At 39.3% G+C, this 23,092-nt stretch overlaps 1 protein-coding gene across 6 annotated transcripts in view; it reads right to left on the bottom strand.

The window, feature by feature from the left end:
* Positions 1 to 2,504: 2,504 nt before the first annotated feature.
* The window catches only part of ERC2 (ELKS/RAB6-interacting/CAST family member 2), a 521,411-nt gene continuing 500,823 nt past the window's right edge, over positions 2,505 to 23,092 (bottom strand). For all 6 annotated transcript variants that reach the window (XM_037386906.1, XM_037386911.1, XM_037386910.1 and 3 more), the window contains one exon: positions 2,505 to 5,536. The gene's annotated coding sequence lies outside the window, so the exon portion shown is untranslated. The remainder of the gene's footprint in view (positions 5,537 to 23,092) is intronic.

The raw sequence follows: 23,092 nt of genomic DNA on the forward strand, positions 1-23,092 counted from the left end.
TGTGGAGCTGCACATCATCAGTCCTTCGCTATCTGGAGCTATCTAACTTCCTTGTGCAGCCTCCCACTCGCCTCTCCGCTGTCTGCTCCATCTGGAGGGAGCTGGCTGCTCTCCTCCAGCCCCGGCTCCCCGAGCGCAAGGCAGCCTGCAGCTGCCAGAACATCTGCTGTCTCCTGGCCTCACTGGGGTGAGTACCAAAAGCATGGCCTTTTTAAAGTTGGACAGTCGCCTCCATTAGAAATCAGAGGAGTTCAAAGTTCTTGGATTTGTCCTGAGACTTGTAGCTACGTGGGAATATATGGTATAACTATCTGTAACGCAAATTAAAGCACGCGTTTCGAAGGGATACATACATTGTCTATAGGATGCGCTGGCATTTTGCCTGCTTTTCCCCTGCATCCGTAGTGATCTGGTTTTAGAACAGTCTCATTTTGAAGAAAGTAATTTTGATGAGCAAGCAGTGGAAGGAATGTAAAGCCAAACAAAAATCAGTCCTTAATTCTGCAATTGCATCCATCAAGGGTGAGCTTCTCAACAGGGCTACTGCTGCATCAGTGCCATACAAAATCCACAGGGATGTGTTGCAGGCTACACCTGGTGAAGGCAGGTTGCCTCTTGTATGAAAAGGGGCGTCTGAAAAAAAAAAGGTGTCTTGTCTGAAAAGTTAGGAGCATGAAATAACGTCACTGGAATCTCACAGAAGGAAAAACTGTACAGCAGCCCCACATCAACTGTCCTTTTCATGTATGGGTCAAATCATGCCCTGGCAACGTGCAGGTCTCCCACTGACTTCATAATGGGAAATGTATTACTTATTTAGAGCTGACTTGGCTTTATTTAGAATGGTTTAGTATATTAGCTATTAAAAGTTTTGTGTTTTGGAGAAGCAATATCAACAGGTGAAATACAGCCACGCAGTTCTTGACCTTCTGTTTTGTACTTTCTGACAGGCTCCTGCACAGGGCAGGACGCAGTGGTGCAGCTCTTCCAGGATCAAATCCTGGTCCTGGAGCACAGTGTGAACAACTGGGAGGTGCAGTAGGTGTTCTGCAGTTGGCTTGGTCCAACTCGTGCTGGCGTGGAGTTCTTTGGGGCTCTCAGAGTATGTCTGAACTGACAACATTGGCTTGAAATGGAAGCGGACACGTGGCTTGGTCCCCTGCATGCCCCCCACTGCTTATACTTTTCCTTGCTTAAACCTTGAGCTACTTTGGCTTAAGTCTGGGGTGAACAAACAGGCTCTCTTAACAAGAAACCTCAAGCTCAGAAGAGGCTGACCCTTACTCAGACTGTCTCCTATAAAGCTGGAGAAGCTCTTGATCGTACCAACTCAAACTTCAACCTGAGGTGGGATGTTCCTGCAGTTGGAGCTCCCCACCCCTAAGGCACCAAGCTGACACGAGCACACTGGTCCTGCCCCTTCCTCTGGGGCCCTCCCAGCCCCTTTTTACTGAAAAAAGAGGGGACTTCTTGCTGAAAACCATCTAACAGAAAACGAGCCTTTTACTGTTTCCTCAAATCCACCACTGTCCTCCTCTGCGTGCTTGGTACGACGCGTTGGCACCTGCTGCCCCCTCCCCACGCAGGGCGGCAGGAGCTGCCTTTAAAGCAGGAAGCTATTAAAGCTGAGACTAGAATAAAAAAGGTGTGTTTCCAATGGAGGGGGATGGAGAGTCCCCCAATAGGGGCACTGCCTGAATACAGAACAAGAGCATTCTGAAAAATTGTGCAGGTCTAGAAAGAAGATAGAAGCAACTGCTCCTCAATTTGTAGCATTGCAATTCAAAGCTAAGTAAGCGTAAGTAGAATACACAATAAATGTACATTTAGCTGTAAAGTGAAACGTAATATCCTATGTTAGTACACAGTACTCTCTTACCAAAAAACTAATTTATAGGTAAAGAAACAGCACTTTAAACTAAGAGACTGTGTGTTTTTAAATAACCTAAGTAAAATGCATACTTACTTACCTTTTATTCTCCTGCTGTGTGTGCCCTGAGCTGGTCCAGGGAGTTCTATGAGGTAAGAAATTCCTGTTCAACAAAAGTTCCTTTTCTAAAAAAAGTGAACATAATGGAAACGGGGAACCACTTACCAGGCAGCTGAAAAAGGAGCTGACTGTGCAGAGAATTTCACACCTTATGGCTTTTGGTCAGTAAAGTACATAAACAAAATGTAATTTTCTATGCAATTACACAGGGTCACACAAGAATATTATGTTTTAGAAACCCACTCAAAAGCATATTGCTCTCTAAGAGCCCAATCCAGAAAATGGTTCCTCACTTTACTAAAGTTGCTCATAAGCATTTCTGGGAGTGGGGCCTAGGAGACATTTTGCTTTTTATGCTTTCTTAAACAGTTTATGTGATAGTAACAACAGGAAGATAAATTACTTTGAATGGTAGCAATTAGAGAAATAGGGAGTGTGATAGATTTACCATGTGGAAAACATCTCTCACATTTTCTTACAGTCATTAAACCTACTTTTAATGACAAAACACTGATTTCAGAAAGAAACAAAGTTTATTTGATGAATATAAACAAGCTGATCAACACTAAATACTTCCCATACACATGATAACAATGTTATGAACTCTAAATACCTTGGTACTTTACACTTCTACTAGACATTAAATTACAATGACTGTCTAATACATGCCCACTGGTTATTTCTAGGAATTCCTTAGTTTCATATCAATGTCCTTAACCATATATCAATATCACAATCCAGAACATGCCACCACTTGAAAAAATTATTACAAGAAGCACTATCAAATGAGGATCTAAGGTAAATAGGGAATACTGACCCATTGCTGCAGAACATCACATTCAAACATCACTCTACACACACAAAAAAAAACATTGCAGATATAGTTTATGTCAACACATCTGAGGTCTTTTCATAAACACTGTTTAAAAAGTAAATTGAAACCCACTTTCAAATGAAAGTCAATGTGCAGGTACGTGCATACTGGATACACAAAATTCATTAAATACAAAATTCATACTGTACATTTAAATGAAAGAAAGAATGTGCAGTACAAGACTGATCTCACATGAAAATAATAATCATTATCTTAAATGTCAACCAAAAGTTGGTTTGCTTCTTTACACATAGAGGGGGAAAAAAGCCTACCAAACATTGCTCAAATAAAATATTTCCCAACATCACAGTGTTTATTGTAAACCCCGAGATTCTATTTTAGTATATGAAAAGATTTTCTCCAAACATCATAGAGTATCACATGAAATGAAAAAAAGAAAAAAACCCGAAAGAAATGAAAAAGCAATGTTAGACAAAATTTTCATCTTTAGGGGCTAACTTGTAGGCCCTGATAAAAGTTTAGATCAATACTCTTACCAACATGAGTGAGGCAAAAATGCCCCTAAAATAATATCTGTGACAAAATTGGCACATACATATAAATATCTAACTATACAGCTTTGTATCTGTGACCCTATTTTCCCCCTAGTTTATTTCCTACTTCAAGTATTCAGTTGCAGAGTTAAGGTAAAGACCTGATTGTAAGAGACACAGACGATTGTCCCCTACTGTGACAACAAATTTGTCATGAGAAACTAGTTTTGTTGTCTGAGTTTCCAAGTGCAACATTTGTCATATGTGCTAAATATACTCCCAAAAGCTTTACTGTTTCAAAAACAAAGATCTAAAATGCCATTGATAGTTAAAGGACAAACTTTTTAAACATGAATGAAATTGGAATTCCCTATGCTATGCTAATTCTACACATTTTACTCTATTTACTGAAGACAGTAGCATCCAGCAGGACTCCTGCTTGAATAAATTGCTCTTTGATTGCACCAAGAATTAGGGTACAAATGAATAAAATATAATCTCTAGACAATAATTTTAAAGGGGTTGCTATGTATGGCTCATGTAGGATGTTTAGGGTTAATTGCACCACAGGTTCAAAAAATATTTTTTTCTAAATTCAGTGCAAGACTTTAGGAGTATCCATTTAGATTTCTTTTTTTTTTTTCTTTTTTTCTTTTTTTCTTTTTTTTTTTTTTACAGCAGCAAACATAAACTACTAAGGATTAAGGCCACCCATGCTTAAATTTATTGTTTGTCCTTTAAAAATGCAGATATTCTATCCCGACTCCCATCAGCATGGAAGCATTTCTTCCATGGACAAAAAGACGCCTCAATAAAACAGCCAAACATTTGCACATGTTTGCCAGACCGACTGAAAATATTAATGGAGTCATAAGGACCCTCTCCTTGAGAAGTGGTAGAGATCGGACTATCAGTTATATTCTCTCACTGAATGTAATGACTTCACATTTTTATTTTTCCTTGCATGTGCTTTAGATTTATTTTACTAGATAGATTTCATTGATACAAACAGCCTTTAAGTGCTATTTGTGCATTGGTGTTTTCTTTAACATCTAAGATTCGTTGGGATCCATGTTGGAGACTGTTTTTCAATGTAGAAAACAATAACAAACAGTTCCTCATTTACAGGAGACCTAGTGCATACACTGTATTCACAGCAATCTTATCTTTATTTTTCTTTTTTTTTCTTTTTTTTTTTTTTTTCTTTTTTTTAGAGAGAGTCCCAGCTTTTATTGTTGAAAACCTGTATGCATTTTGGATGGTAAAAGGTTGATACGTCCTTGTGTATATGTCCATATATATACATACATATGCATTTATATATGCCTCAAGCTTTTACCATCCAGGAATAGATAAACCTTGTATATAATCTTATATTTATGCTCAAATTAGATGTCCTATGCATTGTCAGAGACACACACCATATTTTCATAAAGCTAATCTTTGTCATCAATTATTAGTACCAAAAATTGATTTCATTTCCAACCTGGCCCAGAGCTTAATACCGGTTATACTATCAGTTGGGGTTTGGGGGTTGGTTTGGTTTTATTTTTTGAATTATTACTATTTTATCAGTAGATGTAAGAAAACAGAGGAGGGTAAAGGCTTAGGTTTTATTTTTTGGAAAAGCCCACATCTAACTGGGGGTAAGATTAATGCAGACACCCTTACCTAGCTTTTTACTAATACCTCTTTGATAATCTAGTGCAATAGAAGTGATACTTTAGAACAGACTAGGTAAAATCAGCAAATGCAGATACCACACCTAAGAGAATCTGAATTACTTCATAAAATCAATATCAAGTTACCCAAAATTAGTTAAATAACCCATTTAACTAAACTTCATTAAATAATAATATTCTGAACAGATGTTTCTTTGTGAAAAGAGAATAACTTGCAAGACCCTTTAAAGACATAAATTAAGCTCTTATAATTTCTGCTTGAGTCTCCTTTGCTATTTTCCAAAGTATCTGATTTTATAATAGACTACAAGAAATAATGGAGAAAATGCCAATTAATGCAGCATTTCACTAGATATCAACCTTAGCGTTCATTTTCTGCATCTGTGATCTTCTCCAGGATATCACGGTCATGTTTGGAGATCCAATGCAATAGATTATCATCATTACCTTCCAGTGCTACATCTTTTTCTTCCTCTTTCGCTAGTTCCTCTGAAAACTGTAACAAGGGAAAAAAATATTACAATTAGTAACAGGATTGAAGCATACAAAACAGCCCGGTTCTCATACACATCAGTGGATATGTTGGTTTTCCAGGGACTCAGAATTAAGGATTTAAATTCAATTTGAACCCACTTATTATGTTCATAGGGTGGTAATTAGTTTTACAGCTGATTTATATGACAAGATTCCCCCTAAATGGGAAAGATTTTATATTCCAAAGATGTGAAATTCTATGGTGCTTGTGATGCTGTTAATGGTGTTTTTTCCTGGGGTGGCTGGCATGGCTGAAATCTAGGGGACTGCAACAGGTAACTGATGCAAGCCCGAGTCATTCAGTGGAAAAGAGTCTTCCTGCTTCCCACAGGCTCTGGATGAGGCTCTGTGTCTGATTGTGAGCAGCTACAGAGTGAGGCCTGAATGATTTTTATTGTTACACTAGTTCTGCTGCAAGCAAATGGCACAGTAGTCTTGAAACAGAGACCAGTGAATTAGTCTTATTCACGTTATCTGTATATCAGAGGAGTGGGAGGAATTAAATGATTCCTTGACATGGCAGTTGCTCATTTATCCGCTGACTTTGTTTCTAGAAATGTGGAAATACATTATGTATGGGATTCTCTGTTATTGACCTTGGATTTATGTAACCACATAAGTTTCCAACACATCCAATTTTATGAGAAAGAAATTGCCATAGACTGCTTACAGTTTTGTATACAGCTGAAAATTTGTTAGGTTTTGTAAATAGAACTAGCGATTAAAATGCCCCTTCAAATTCTAGAATCTAATATTTATTAGAGTAATTACTCTGTGAGAAAAGTGAAATGCTGTTTACAGAATAAGCTCACAAATTATTTTAAGTCCCTATTTTCAAGTTCATGTCTTTGTGGCAAGTAGATGTAACTGTTTATATAACACAAACTTAGGTGAATAGTTCTACTTTTCCAACGGGAGGTTGGTACAATTCTTCTGGTTAAAACACTTCGGGACTAATCCAAGCCCACTGAAATGTGGAAAGGTTCCCACTGATTTTAACAGGTTTTGGATCTGGCCCTTGAATGGAGGAAAAATGACTTCTGCAGAGCTGGAAAGCCAAGGAGTTCCTAAAGTAGATCATGTTACTAGTTCTGGCACATAAAATCTTTGCAAACTTTTTATGAAAACTGTAAGTCAGAGCATGCATTACGTTTCGTGAACTGTGCATAGCTCCCATTCTTTTTGTGTGCTGAGGATTTCTTAATCATTATTCAAAGAGATACATAGGCACAGGAAGCACCGTATGCATTTAAAAGGAGAGTACATTCCAGAAACCATAGCACAAAAATGTCTGTATTTTTTTTAACAGGTTCTCTAAAACATAATCATAGCAAATCTTCAATACACTTGATATTTTACAAGCTGAAGCTCCTTTGCAATTAACACTCATTTATGCTCTTACAATTAAGAACCCGGACTAAAGTGTCCAATTTGAGGAACAGCAACAAATCACAAAATACAATCCCTCTCCGGCTTGCTCCCCAAATTTTCATAGAGGTTTTACTATAGAATGAAAGCCCCGAGTAAACCCCACCCGCTTAATCAACCCACCCATTCATCAGGAAACCATATATGTATTGGAAGTGTAACAAAAACTTGTTCACCACAGGTAGGAAATGCAAAGTATTTCTCAAGTCAGTCAAATAAATATATAAAAGGATATTGCTGTCAAATACCAACTAAGGCTGAGTAAATTAAATTTATATTTGTTTCTTCAATGCTGTACTTGGTACAGGTCACTGAACCTCTAAAACAGAAATAAAATTCGGTAACATGCATCGGGCCTGAGATTCAGCAGTGCTCCGGCTGAAATTAATGTCTTATGAGTTTGGCACCTCTGACAGTCCATTAGATACCAGTCAATGAAAACAGCAGAAGGATGTGAAGATATAAAAGTGTAGTAGCCCACAAATATTTGTTCAGATTGTTTTTCCTTTGGATAAAGACACCTGCCTGATTACTACTTTTTACCTCCAATCCTTTCCTCTTGGCAGTGATTTGCAGAAACAAGCTGGAGAGAGTGGGTAAACACAAAGGGGTTAAAGGGGAAACTGTTTAATAACAGTAGTAAAATGCAGGCTATTTTTGACATCTGGGTTAATGTCCATTATGCTCCATATGCTTTCCAAATGTTTGCAGCAAGCACCCAGATACAAAAACAGATACCCATTCACATAGGCTTAAATTGCCCTCTCCTAACCTGTTACACATGGTACCTACATAAAAGGCCAACAACTGATATGGTAATTAGGGAGTCAGAAAGAGAGGGAATAGCCACTTTATTGCAGGGAATTAGTATCTGACCGAACGTTAGCAGAGAAGGATATCATTAATGAAAACCTGTTAGGGCTATTTCTGCTCCTTAATCTACAACAAGGCATCTGCATTATAATGCGACATCTTTTAAAAAGCTGTCAGGATGAATTCTTGTTTCCTTCTCTAGAGTCATTCATCATTACTGGGATCAGAGTACCAACAAACGATGGGAAATTATTTCATTTCCTGGAAACAAGTAACTAAACTGAAAAACTGTATTTAAAAAATGCTATAACTCACGAAGTCTTTCTCAAGTGACCTCCTGGAACTCACCTGTGCCTCTTGCAACAACAGAATCTAAATGACATGAATGAAAAGGAAAAAAAAAAAAGAAGAAGAAAAAAAAAAGCATTCTCAAATTTTACTTCTGTCTGTGCAGAACCATGAAAAGAATGACACAATTAACTAAGGAAAGCCCTGGCACAGTACTGTTCTGAATTCTGTCCCTGCCACTAGCTTATTGTGTGCTTGAGGAAAAAGGTATCATTTTTCTGTGCCTAACATGCTCTTTGCTATAGCAGGGATAACATCAGGCTCCTCACAGGAATTTGCAAGGCTTAATGTTTGTAATGTGCCTTAATAGTCTTGGGTGAGTGCTAAGTATTATTATTTTGCAGTTCCTGCATTTGATTAGAACTGAAATAACATAGTAAAAATTAAATTAATATATTAAGTTACAAGTAAAGAGCAAGCATGTGGTTTGCGGAGCTACTTGTAACACTTTTAATGCGAACGTGTATTACAGACTAGGTGATTCCCAAGGTCTGTAATGACATGTACCATGTGGGCATAACCTAACAACTGCAGAATCCCCCCAGATGTTTGGTTCAGCCAAAAATCCGTTTGTGGCTTCTGTGTGAGCCCAGAGCTCGGACCGGTGGGAGCACTGTGGGCTGCTTTTCCCCTGCCCCTGAAGTACAGTTGCAAACATGATCACAGCCCAGATATTTGCAACTCAGCACAAGAAACAATATTAGGTAGCGCAGATCTACTGGAGTGCTCGCCGCTATGCAGTTCCTTTAACATAGGGTATGAAAAAGGCACGATATGTGCTATTTTGACTTCTCTGTCATTACAGCCCCACCAGTAAATACTGTTTTTGCTACTTCCTGCTGGCCTAACTCTCATGGAAAGAATGACAACCCACCTCTCTGCTTTCAAAAGAATACAGTAACCTGTTAAAGCCTGTTATATCGATGTGAAAATCTCTAGCAAGGAGGGCCAAAAAGAGAAACAATTAAGACATAAAGTTGTATCCAACCTACGTAGAAAACGTTCAATGCCGAGACGCCAAAGATACCTAAGACACTTGAGCAGCTGAGTGAAAAGGTAAAATCTAGTTTAAATTTATAGCATTCCTTCAGTGTCCCTCTAGGAGTTTGGCTTTTTGCCAGTGTTCCTTGTTAAAAATTTGTTAAACGTGTTTGGCATTAATGCAAACACAAAGTGCTCATTTGTTACAAATTCTATTGGAATGCATTCATTTAAGGCAATGAAGTAGTTACCAGAAAAGAAAAAATGTTCATTAAGTACATTTTAAAAATACAATGATGTATGCGGTGCATAACTATGGCGCCCCAGTGGCTATATAAATATCTGACAGAATAACCACAAGTTGTGTTTGGTTTGAAATTGGAATCTTTTAAACATAACCGATAGAACAAAAACTGGTTTTGTTTGTTGTCAAAACTGATGTTAGTCTTTCTTGTTTAGAACTAGTTAAAATAACCAAAGTTTTGGCATACAATTTCTTACATCTCAAATCAATAAAGCCCCCAGGTTAAAGTAATGCTAAAGGAAGTTTCTTGGTTCGAAGGGTAAGTGCAGCACTGCACATTATCTGGAGAACACTGAACACAGAAAGTAAACACCCTGCTTGCAGGAGAACAAATTTTAGTCATTCCTAAAAATTCCACTTAAGGAAATGTTACCTGGGAGATCTGCAACTGTCTGACAACATTCAGGTGTGCCTAGGCAAAGGTGTCCTGCTCTACTCTCAATGCACTAATCCTTTCAGAAAATAAATAGCTCAAACCTAGTTTATAAAATCCTAATAACAAAATCTCTCTTTGATAATACCATGAACTCTCCCTGATAGTGATAACTCTTGATTTTGAATAAGCAATTCTGAGATATATTAGAGGCTAGAAAATATCTTCTTAGCTACATTGTAAAAGTGGCACCATTTTTCTTTTTACTTTTTCAATTATTTATAGTTACCATACAGCTTAAAAATGGTAAATACATGAGTAAAATATATTTTAAAAGAAAGATCCAGGAACTGTGTGATTTAATTAAATATTGAAAGGCTCAAAAAACCATCAGTATAACAAGTTATTTATAAAGACAAAATTAATTTTGTTCCAATTCTGGCAAAGAAATTATTTATCCCATTTGTTGCTATTTATGCTTTAAATTCATTCTACAGTAAACTTCAGAAGGAACTGCAGCTGGTGGTGGAATCACTGCATGAGTGTGATGAACTTTCCATATTGCTGTAATGCCAGAATTGTTAATCTGACTTAGGGATAAAAGCAGATACCATTGGGATGAATAAAATCAAATGGATTCAAGCCCTCTAGAGAGTAAGAGTCCTTGAAAACTACTGTACAATTATATGACAAAATTAGATGAAGTTTATGAACCTTGAGACTATTTGGACAAGGATGCCTTCTCTACTGGGAAAGTTTATAAATCAAAATGAGACAAGCAGTATATGAGTTGAAAGACAGCTATTTTTTTTCTTTAATAAACTTCTTCTTTTCATAAAGCAAGTCTAGTCCAAATCAAAGCTCTTCAGAAATATGAGAAAACTCAGCACATATTCTTCAATCTGTCACTTCCACACTCAATTAAAAAGAGGGTTATGGGAAACGTTAAGGCTTCAGACTAACACTCTTCCACAGGCTGAGCTGGAGCGCATGGAAGATGATGGAAGAATTTCCAGGGACTCCAGCAGACCAGGAGCCGCTCAGGGAGGCAGCAGTGACTCAGCAGCACAAGGCATGGAGCTCTTTGTCAAGGCATTTTATGACTTCCTTAAGATGCAGCATGTGAGACCGCTAGGGCTTCGTTTCGTATTTTAAATCAAACAGAAGTGACAGAGAAGGGTTCTTGGGTAAAGTGGTTCAAACAAGAGTTCCCAATGTGATCCTAGAAACTGTCAATAGCAGAGATTACTTAATGAAATTGGAAGGAGCCTTTTTCATCCTTGCTGATGTGGAATGCCATTTATTCTCATGCTAGGGACTAATTAGGGGCCTTTTTTGAAGATCAAGGTTTTGCGATCTCTGCTTCTTAATAACATGGTTTGCCTGTCTGCCACCTGGGACAAGGCAAGGCACTCTCTCTAACTCCCGAACAGCAGGCACTGCCTTAGGCCATTGCAAGTGCAGGCAGGAAACTGATCCTGCCTTTTCAGTCCTTTAACCCGTTCGCTGCCGGCCCCGCACAAGCCCACTCCCAGTCCTGAACAGGCAGTGACAGACCCAGTGGGAAGGCGTTCCTTTAATATAATAAAAAAATCATGTTGGCTGGAAACCTGACATGAAGGGCAAAATCGTTTTACTGGTGCATTGCTAAAGATAGCATTGCAAACCATGCCCCGCGCGTAGACTGGGTGAATGCATGTGGCACGGCTTGGGCTTGCTGCAAATCCACATACCGCTTGCTGTGCTCCAAGCAGACAGACAGTTCGTGTTTCTGGTGGCTGGGGAAAGAAGTGGTTAAATAAAAGCTGTGTCAAGCCCCCAATCTAATAAGTCATCTTATTAGGAAGTTGTGATGCCCTGTTTGCCCTAGCCTGTGGCTTGTCTGCTCCACTGAAAGGTCTCCTGCTGGGACCTTTGTGGCATTATATGAGGTAGAGAAGGCTGCTGCAATATATGAGCCTTGGTTTCGAGCAGCCAAAACAGCAGGAGAACTAAGCTGCAAAGAATTAAACATGTAACAACTTTGTAAAAGCACAGACAGTGATTGAGGTTGGCCCTTTTGCTGTTGACACATTCTGGCCCCTGTAGGTTGTGGTCACTAAGCCCATTAGAGTTGCAGTGTGGCAACATCTAGTTCAGCAAGTTCAATGTGTTTCTGTTTTATTTCTAAATACTGGACGCAAGCTGGCAGTGATAGGAGAGCGGAATATGGCACCAGAAATATGTCATAAACACAGTCGTCATTGTCAGGGATATGAAATTACTTTGCAAACTATTTATTTTTGGCAGATGGAGGTTGGGTGTATTTTTGCATTTTGTTAACTGAAATTTAATTGCAACTTGCTGCATGTTTTGTTTAATTTTTTTTTTAAAAAAGGAAACCTCAAGATGCTGTTTTCTCTTAAAAGAGAAAATTTTCACTGGATAGAGAAATCTTTGTTTCTAGAAATTAATTGAAAAATGAAAACAGAAAAAACAATCCCACTAAAATCTCAGCTGGGATAAGTTTCACTTATGAACATCCACTTATTTAAATCAACACTCCCCACTGTTCTTATTTTTTTCATTTGTTTAAGATAAAATATATTTCACTCAGAGTTTAAAAACTGGATTGTGAAATGGACAAGAAAGATAAATTAATGAAAGGAGATATTACTGATATAACTGAGGGGTTGATGCAAATTATAAACCCTGATATGAGATACAAATCAGAATACCCCCTCCTGTCTCCCTAAGGACTATGCTTTTTCCAGGGAACAGGGCAAGGTTTCTACTGCACGTCGATGAGGATGCTCGTGGTCCCTGAGCTCTGGAGGTTCTGCTTGCCTTTCAGAACTGCATTGTCTCCCATGTTTTGTAAATCCCTGCAGATTCATCACCGCCAGGAGTTACCGGTCTGTAGATACGGAGCAAATGGGAAGCTGGCTGAAGGCTTGTGTATCTGAAACATTTGTCTCTCTCAAGCCTGTTAGACGTTACCACTGTCCTCAGCCCCAAATGAGCTAAAGCTTACAAAAGAGGTTAAATGTGCAGAGAATGATAAAGACAGGTCACAGCTGAGGGAGGGAAGGGGTTGGCAATCTTTTGTTCCTTCTGTCCACAGGCATTTCCCTGGTGCCCTCCCATTTCTTCATGGGTGAAGGAGCAGGGGTTTGGCTGGGGCGCAGCCCTCTGTGGGTGCACCCAGCTCGCGTGCTGCTGCTGATCCACACGAATGACCAGCCGCTCCTTTAGGAAGGACAAAAGTGGTGTCAAAGGCAAAGCACATTCTTTCTTTGGCCACCAGTGATGAAAGAGTGTTTCTTTTCTGTTCTGAGGAGTCACCTGAGCCAAGTAAGATCACAGCTGTGGATTTTCTCTGGATGAGGAGAATTTCTAGAATTTGTAGGACTTATTTTTTTCTGTCATCTTTTTAGACTTGCTGATAGTTTGGGACTAGAGAGAAATTCTTAAAATCTCATACATATTTGTCTGGTTGAAGGGAGTATGACTTGGTTTTCACCTCATGCATCCTACCAGAGTCAGTCAATATTTAATACCTAAAATTGGCTGGCTGTTGTGCTTGGATAACTTTAGTTACTGTGGCTGTCACCACACTGTTGTTAGAAGCATATTGGTTACTAGATGTTGTACCGGAGTAAATATGAACACGTTTGGTGGTTGTGGTGAGGAGGTTTAATCCAAAAACATTCCAGCCAACGAGCATGCATACAAGGGCTGTACTCCTTCTTTTGAAGTACCCAAAGGCTGGAGCAAGTTGGAAGAAGGAGGGGTGGTGGGGGCTGAGTCCAGGTTTGAGGTACTTCATGTGCGTGCCTAGTTCTTCCCTTAGGAAAAGGCTGGATTCTTGGCTAGAGAGGACAAGTCTTCTTGGAAGTGCTGGGCATAGCATGGTGTCCTTAGGGCAGATGACTCCAGTAAGTTGGCAAAAGTTTTCTGGGATTATGTTTTTTTTTTTAACCAATTAATAATAAGAAAATTAATAAATATGCATCTGATGGCTTATGCCTGCTTTTCCAATCCCCTTAGATTGCTAATCTTCTAAAGATGAGAACAAACTAATGAGCTTCAGAGTATTGCTCTGTGGATCTGAATGTTTGTTCCAACAGCTGTAGGTCCCTATCTATACTTCATAATTTAGGTAAACCATTAACATGCCATTTCATTAGTTTGTTCTGCTAGTTAATAGCCCTGTACTCTTTAAAGTTACCCTATCAGTTATATTTAAAAACTACCTGTGCTATGGAGGGCACTGTGAGGTATGTTTGTTGTATTAATAATAATATAAAATAAATCAGCATGCCGAAGGATAGCTCAGAGTTTGGTTATATCCTAAAAGCCTGTTTTACAGAACACAAGACACACTTTCTTCCCCTCCAAATGACCCTAAGTATTTTTTTATTCTACATGGTTCATGACATGAACCTACTTATAAAAAGAAGTGTGATATTTACTGTTGCATCTTTTAATGCCAAGACAAAAGAGATACAACTATGGAAAGTGTTAGTAGGTTTGGTCTATTTGAAGTAAAAGACCAATGCTGGATCCACTTAAAACTCCTTGAACTGCTAAAGCATTACAGTGACTGTGTGTGGCAGTGTGAACATGACCATACATGCTCAACAGCTACTTATTTTTTAAATACCCATCCAAGCAACATGCAGCATTTTGAAATCTAACTTGTGTGGTCTAATTATGCAATAATTTTTTATACTTTAGGCCCCAATATTATGAGCCTCCCCACAATTGTAGGTCTGCCCACGCATTTCTCAGTGCATGATAGGGAGACTTAGGGACCAGTTCTGGTAAGCATATATTTTAATTTTCACTCTTAAGTGAGACTTAAATGTGCACCTAACATTAAGAGCATGCTTAACAGTCTATCCTGAAAGGGACCTTACAGGCTATCCTTTTACTAAGGGCATGCATTTAATATGCCATGCGGATCGAAGACCCACAGTTATCAGCATACTACTAATAATGACTATTGCATAAAGGGAAATAGCAATAAGCAACTTGTTAAAGCAAAATCTTGCCCCTGCATGCTCCCCCCTCCAGTCCCCAAACACCATCTATTTAACCACATATGAACTCAAAAGCATGCAAATCTGTAAAGAGTTAGCAAGATGAGAGGCTTAGATTTCCAAAAGAGATACTCAGACCTTCCATGCAAGTGTCAAATGGCAGGTAAACATATACAACTAAAAATATGAACTTCATGATGAAAATTACAAGGTCAACATTTTCTACTTGATGCATTTATAAAAAGATCCTGCATTGCAATTAAAGTGCATTTAGCAATACAAGACTAGTAAGTTTATGAGCAAAAATAATCACTACAATCCATCATTAATCACAACTTACATTGAACAGTATTTTTTTTAGAGAACACCTATTTCCCAATGCCCTTTTTCTTTCCCCTCACAATCTCCCACTCCAACTGCCCACAGACCTTCTCTAGTTTTTCTCTGTTCTTCTGCTTGCTTAAGCTTTATTTCTCCCCACTCTTTTTTATTCCATTCTCTGCAGTAGGGCTTTTACTACCCTGTCAGTCTCTGTTGCCAGTCTCTGACCAACTCATTGCTGAGTGGTGGTATTGGACTATATCTGGAAATTGTGTGATATCATCACCATCTACTTTACCTGCATATTGCAGTTCTGTTGGTTGGAACAAGATAAAACACGAGAAGAGTAATTCACAAAAGCATTTTTGAGGACAACAGTTGGCTAATTAAAACCAGCAAAACAAAACCAGCAGATACTCTTGTTGTGCATGCACATGTCAGCCCCACTGAGGAAAAAGTAAAGCCCAGAGAGGAACTGAACTCATAGAAACAACTTGTAAAATAAGAATAATGATAGCAGTACAAAATTTGTTCATTGCTTTATTAATTTTAGAGGGCGTAGCAAGAAAACTGATAATTTTTAAAAAAATCTTTTCCACTGAAACAACTACATTACAAGAAAGACAAGATAGTTTCAGGGCTACTTTCCAGAAACTTTGTTCTTACTGGACTCTGTAATTCAAGAAGAGAAAACCGTATTTGACAACACACCATTATTTCTCATTAAGTATTCTAAATACGAATAAAATTATCCACCCCATTTAAATATTTTTTTCCTCAAGCTTGCATGGCTTGTCTAATTTTCTATCTGAACTTAAAAGATATAACCCAGGTCACCAGTGTTATGTACACCTCCGTATTCATATGTATACCCTTTGGACATGAGACACAGCGGCCTGTGCTCTATAAAGAACATTATATAAAGAACTTGTGCTTTTGAACAAGACATTTTTTGTAGCATATACCTAACTGTAATTTATCAAGTGTTTTATCATCAAAAGCAATTGACCAAGTCAGGAATAGCTTTTTAATGGAACTCAGCATTAACAGTCATGTAAAAACCAACAAACCCCCCAGTAATTTTCTCATTCAAGTCACAAGATCACAAACACAGGACATAAAAAAGGAGAAGGAGGAGGATCACCCGTATCCTTTTCAGATTTTTTCCCAATAGAGTGTTTGGGGATCTTTACTTTCATTTATTTAAATGGAATTTTATTTGTAATTCCCTAAGGTATGTACCTTCCACCACTAGGCACTGACGCAATAATGATCACAAATCATTTTGTAGGCTCATAGAAAATACAGCTCGTTCCAGTAATAATTTCTAATTTAGCTCTCTTCCAAATTTCAAAGTGTAGATCAGGAGCAACTCACACCTTCCACTGTCCTATGCAGAAGGAAACAGGGCCTGCCCTTCCCCCCAGGGGATGCCTCCTCCAGGCTCCCCGCAATGCACGTGCCCCTTGAGAGCTCAGGGCTCCCTGCTAAATCCAAAACATTGCATTTAATAACCATCAGTAGACCAATACCATCTCCAAACCATTTAGCACTGTTCCAATTTCGTTTATACTTGTGGTCTCCACAGTTGGCACGGCAAGCCTGGGCACCAGTTACATGATATTTGAGTAAGTGTTGCTTGTATTACTTGTATTATATCTGGAATCCACTGCCTGCTCATTTCACTAAGTGTTCATATTGTGGGAAAATTTACCAGCCATTCCATATTCACACCCTTCAGACTATTAATGATTTTAGAGACTTCCCATATTTCTACTTCTTTCCCAGACTGAAGAATTATATTGCAATAGACTCTTTTTACATAGAAACAATTTGAAATCTCTGTCATCCCCATCATCCTTTTTTCTAGCCTTTACAGTGCTCTCTATTCTTTTTCAGTGGCTTATTAGAAATATGTGGAATAGCAAAGGCAAACTGTTAAAAAATGGCTTTGTGTTCAGCTGGCTGTTTCTCTCCTACGTATTTATAATATTGTTTGCCTTTTTGATTACTGCTGCAAATAAAGCTAAGTTTTTTGAGGACTATTCACAGTAATTCCAACATCTCCATCCTGAAGAGTAACAGCTAATTTACATCCTGACATTTGGTATGTTGCGTTAGGGTTGCTTACCCCTTACGCTTCCTTTTACATTTACCTAAAGGAAATTTCATCTGCCGTTTTGCTGCCCAGTCCAAGTCACTGCAATCTAGACTTTGAATTTTCAGAATTCCTTCAATCCTGCAGAGGCACAAAATAGATTTCAAAACCATTTTGTGGGAAATTCCCATTAAATATATCTGGTTTCTCAATGGAATGAGCTGAAACCTGCAGGGCAGCTGGGACTGAGGGAAGGCAAGAGACGTATTTCCATTCTGTGCATAATTCAACAAAGTGCCAGTCCGTGCTTGCGGAATCCTCTTCTGTGCTGGTGTTGCTGGCTGACACAGTGTCAGCATTTTTCAGGATTATGCCATTATCAGCCTGTACTGGGACCCTTTAAAACAGCTGAAATAAAAGGGCTCTTTCTGCATATTTATGCCATCCTGCTCCGAGTGCTTCCTGTTGGCCCCAGTAAATCTCTTTGCGAAATTTCAATAGACTCTGGTGGTGTTCCAGCTGTTAGATAAACTTCCAAGGATATTTTTGTGACAGGTACAAACCTAGACAGGAAATCTCAAGAAGAAATCCTAAATTAATTATATGTCAACATTCAAGCCACAAGAAGGAGCAATTGTCATAAATTTTTTAAAGTTAGAATCCAACTTTAGTTGTAAGTGCAAAAATGTTCACTGACTCAGTTGTGAGTCAGTGCCAATAAAATAATATATTTCACATTCTTTAAGAGCTCGCTTTGGCTAAACATAGAAGGGAAGAAGCTAAGATCAGTGCGCTGTACATTTAAATCACATAAAAAGACTACAGACATGAACTAATAGATTTACAAATTATAATTCAGTACTGCCTAATCTTATCTTACCTTTTTGAAAACACATACAAAATATAAACTAATTTTGTGCTAAATGAAAATACATTCACTGCCTGAAAACCTGATGAAGATGCCAACAAAATCTTTCTGCGATACCACACAACATGTACCCCCGCTCTCCTTCTCTGTACACATGCGCTGCGCGTTTCGTTTGCTTCACAAATGCTAGTAATGCCGACTAAGCAAGGGGTTGAGAGGGCAAAGAGTGTTGAAACAGTACTGGCCCACAGAGGGTTGCCCATGTTTCTCTGGTTTTAGCGTTGCTGCGGATTTCTTGACAGCTTTTCCAGCCCTCCACGACACACCTTTGCAGAGACTCTGAAGACCACCCTGCGGACACATAGGCAGTTTGAGCCCTCTGCAGCCACCACCGGCTGTGCAGGTGGCAGAGATTCCCTATCCTGTTCCCCCAGTATTCAAAACATTTTCCTGGGAATGCTGTCGAGTGCCATAACCCTCTGTGTGCCGCTGCCCGGCAGTGCAGACAGCAGCAGTGCTCGTCCTGCGGCCGCCAGCAGCTGCGCACAGCTGGGCGCAGAGCTCTAATCCACTCCCAGCTGAGAACAGCTGAAAAAGCCAACCACTGTGTGCCAAGCCAGGTACTCAAAAGCAACCTTGTGCTCTAACCTGGTAGGGGGCCCTTTCCAAACCCCTCTGCCTAAAGAGAGTTCCGAGATACCTGTTGTCTCAGTACAGGGAAAATTGTCATGGGGGTACGGAGAGAGGGAGTGGGAGAATATACACTAAGCTTTGCAGGCTGCGTATCTCAGCGCAGCTTTGGGGCACACACAGGGGATGCTTGTGGTCCTCATTCTGGCACCAGGTCTGTAACAAGCTCTGGCAAACAGCAGAGCAACGCAGCGCCGCTCTGAATCCTGTGGCATGGATGCACCCCTCGGGATGCTGGCTGCTAGGTACAGAGCTAGCGGTGGGAAACCGTACTGGCCACAGCCATCACACCCGCCCTGGGCAGAGCTTTGCACCATCAACCACTGGCTGCAGAGTCCAGCCACCACTGCTCAAGAAAGAAAAGCCCAAGCAAGGAGACGCAGCCACCTTCCTCACACAGAGGCAAGACAAGGGGAGGAAGCTGGAGAAGCTGCTTGACAGCAAGAAGAGTTACAGCTTGGAGGGAGGGAAGGATAGTTCAGACTATCGACAGGAGAAGCTAGAAAAGAATCATCTCACACAACGGGCACAAGCGATACCCTCTTGTAACATTCCCCCTGCTTTACTGAGTGCTTTCTCTCCACAGGCTAAAGGCACTAAAAGGTTCCATCCAAAGCCCGTGGAAGAGACAGTCTTTCAAACTATTTCAGTGGAGCCATGTCAAACTAGTCCCAGGAAGCGAACACTCAGCAACCCATCTGCAGGCAGAAATTGGCCCACAGCATAAATACAAATACATCAGAAATCTGGCAAGGCACCAGCGGGAACATACTGCACTTAACTGACCACCTTGATTCTGTGTCTCTGAAATACTGTGGATAAATAACTATTTATGTCACCCTGGGAGAAAAGGAATGTATGATATGGCTATGAAACCACCTGGACTTTTATATATAAAAAGTGTTTTCACTACTTATGGAAAGCCAGACATGTAAATTACGCTACCTTTAGCAAGAAAAAATATGTGCCAAAGACCATGCCTAGGAGCAGAACTCAGGAAGAATGGGGGTATGGTCATGCCAGTTTTGCAGTGTTTTCTTTTACAAGCCTGTTTTACTGCTGAGGTGGGGGAGACTAGTGTTATTGCTTCCTCAGAAAGCTGTTCTCACAGGATTTGACTATTGGTCATGAAAACCTTTCAAGGTCAGACAATCCTGCAAGATTTTAACAAACTGAAGGTTTAAATGAGTTCCCAAGATTCTGGTTATGTCCGTTTCTAAGATGGAAAGTAATCCCCTTACAAATGTGTATCCCCTGGGAAACCAGAGTTAAATAAAAGCAGAGCTGAAGATCTGAATTCAGTTCCCTTGAAAGTTTACACAATTCTTTTATCAAATGATTTATCTACTTTCAGCATTTCCACATGGACAGATAAAGCTGGCATCATCACCAAAACTACATCTGCATATTTAGTATGGAAATAAATAGGATCAGCCTGGGGTTTTGGTGCTGAAGTCTGATCATTTTGCAAGACCAAGCAGACACACAGCCACAGCATCCTATGCCATTAGAGGTCCCCTTGAGGCTGACTGTTAGCATTAGGACATTAGCAATCTGTGTATTTATCAAAATGTGGACACTAGAGTGGCTTGAAGTAGTTTCACTTCCTCTTAAATGATAATAAATTGGCAGGGTGAGTGTTGACTGCCTGAAATGCAACTTCATTACTTCAGAGGTTAATGGAGCAACCTCTCTCTGTTGATCTTCCTGTCACCATTGGCTACAAAAGACTCTCTGACACAGTGCAGTTTTCAGGAGAGGCACAAGTATAACAGAGATTAACAACATCAAAAAGAAGACTGTCCTGCTCCATTATATTCTGCAAAGCTGATGTGCAGTAAATCACAATGGCTACCAGTGTGATCTGCCCTGTCTTAAAATAAAATCAGCATAAAAAGAGGTGATGGTGCTATATTACTGAGACAAATACCTTTCAGTCTTAAAAAGAAAAAATAAATAAAAAAAAAAGGGGGGATCAAAAAAGAGAAAGAAGAAAAAAAAATTAAAAGCAAAGAAAGGAAGAGAGAGAAGAGAAGAAAAAGAAAAAAAGAAATGAAAAAGAAAGAGAAACAAAATGTGAATACTTCAATTACGACGTAAAATACTGGGAGCTACTGACCTTCAGCTATTTTGCATTAATTCCCTCTTGTATTTCTTACAGAAAGCTAAACAGTGATTTAGCCAAACTACTATTCTTTTGAAGGCTGAATTCATGATTTTGCAGGAGATGAAGACTGACAGGAAAAGAGTAGGAGGTGGCCACTGAGATTCAAAGAGGATTACATTTAATGCTGGTTAAGTGAATAACCCACTGAATGAAAATGGGAATCTAGGGAAATGTGCCTCCTCTTGTTATAGGTTACTGCCCTGAAATGCCTGGAAGGCGTGATAACTCAATAATTCATAACTCCTGTTGATCACCAACACCACAATGAACATGTCCCTCACAATTCTGAACAGAGAACACTGCCAAAGGAAGCAGAACATTCTGTGCATCCTACACACAAATAACTGGAAATCACATCCAAGAAGGGATATTACTCCTGTCCTACAAACAGCATCCACTTCATCAAGAACACTAGCCTAAATTCACAATACATACAGGATAGTTTTCTTTTTGTGAATATGTGGGTGAAATAACATTTCTCATTAGAAATGTTTCATTTTGTTCAGTATTTCTGTTCTTTTCAGCAGATGAACAGATGAATATGTAACTAAAAGTACACCAGACAGGCAATTAATGCATGCATGTATCAGGTAATTATATGTGTACTTGTGCAAATGATGCAGGTGTGTTTCAGGTCACTTGTATCCACTCTTCACTTCCCATCCTTGCTAGTGTTTGGGATGGTGTTTAGCAAGTCTGGCAACATGTTTAGAGCAAATATATCACATTGCCTTGTTGAACTCATCTTTTGGAAGTTTCAATTAGGAGTGAATACTTTTGGGCATGAAACACATAAACCTGAATGAAAGCATCCATTTCCTACACACAGTGGCAGGTACCTGGACTTCTTATTAGAAGGCAACATTGATAATAAGAAGTGTCTGCTGGTAGCATAACGGAGGAGGAACCTACTGGAAATTATGGGAGATAAGGAAGATTGGGATTTATTGCTGGAGAAGCAAACTTGGGGTGAGATTCCAGAAAGAAACTCCTCTGAATGCCAGAGCAACTGTCACCTTCCCAGTCTGTGATCTAAGTGGTGTGAACAACAGGGCAGGAATTCAGTGTTCAGCCCCAATGTTGTTAGTGGCTCCTTTTGAGACCTTGGGAAGTTGCTTTAGTCTCTCTGTATCAAGATTTTCTCAACTGTAAAAATCATAAAAGCAGCTACTAAACCTGGAGAACTCCCTTACAACCTACAGATCAAAGCAAGATGTAAATGCTAAGCTTTTTTCTGTACTACACCACTTTCAATTTCTTTAAGTTGAAAAACATGTAATCTGAATTCAGGTTGATAAAGAACCATGTCTTACCTTTTAAAAGAGTGAATAGTTGTTCTGGATGACAAATTTGAAAAAAGTAAAAATGGTTTACTTTCACAAAGTATTCAGCCTTTCTGTAACTTAAGATCCAAAAAAGAGGTCCACCGGTTTGAGGTTGTGTTTCCCAATAGCTGCTATAGTGCTGTAGAAAAATAACCCTTTAGTGAATGACTTAAGAAAAAAAATGAAAAGATTGGTAGTTCAGTGGCATGTTGACCCCGTGAATGTCAGAGAGTTGAAAACGTCTCTTCCACAAATACATCAAACTCAAAATAGATAATTAAGATGACAGTGCTGCAGGTTCTAGAAGTTACCATTTATAACATCTGAAAAGTCATTGTCCCACTGAAAAGAGTTTGAGAAAGTGTATATTGCATAAAAAATATGAATTGAATATGAGAGTGTTACAGTTCTGAAACATGGGAAAACTCCGCCTCTGCGTACACAGAGCATCAGGATGCAACAATATATACTTCAAAGCTCCCTTGCTGCAGACAGAATCAGCCACATATCTCTTTGTAGACTCCCCTTTGAAGAAAGAACTTTATGGGTAAGTGGGTGAGAGGTATAGCTGCCACTCATAGCTACACAAAATTGTCCTTCCTTATCCCAGAATCTTGGAATCATAGAAACATTTGGGTTGGAAAAGACCTTTAAGATCATCGAGTCCACTCATTAACTAGCACTGCCAAGTCCACCACTAACCATGTCCCTAAGTGCACGTCTACACATCTTTTAAACACCTACAGGGGTGGTGACTCAACCACTTCCCTGGGCAGCT

This window comes from Falco rusticolus, chromosome 4 (genome assembly GCF_015220075.1).
Source record: "Falco rusticolus isolate bFalRus1 chromosome 4, bFalRus1.pri, whole genome shotgun sequence".
Classification (NCBI taxonomy): Eukaryota; Metazoa; Chordata; class Aves; order Falconiformes; family Falconidae; genus Falco; species Falco rusticolus.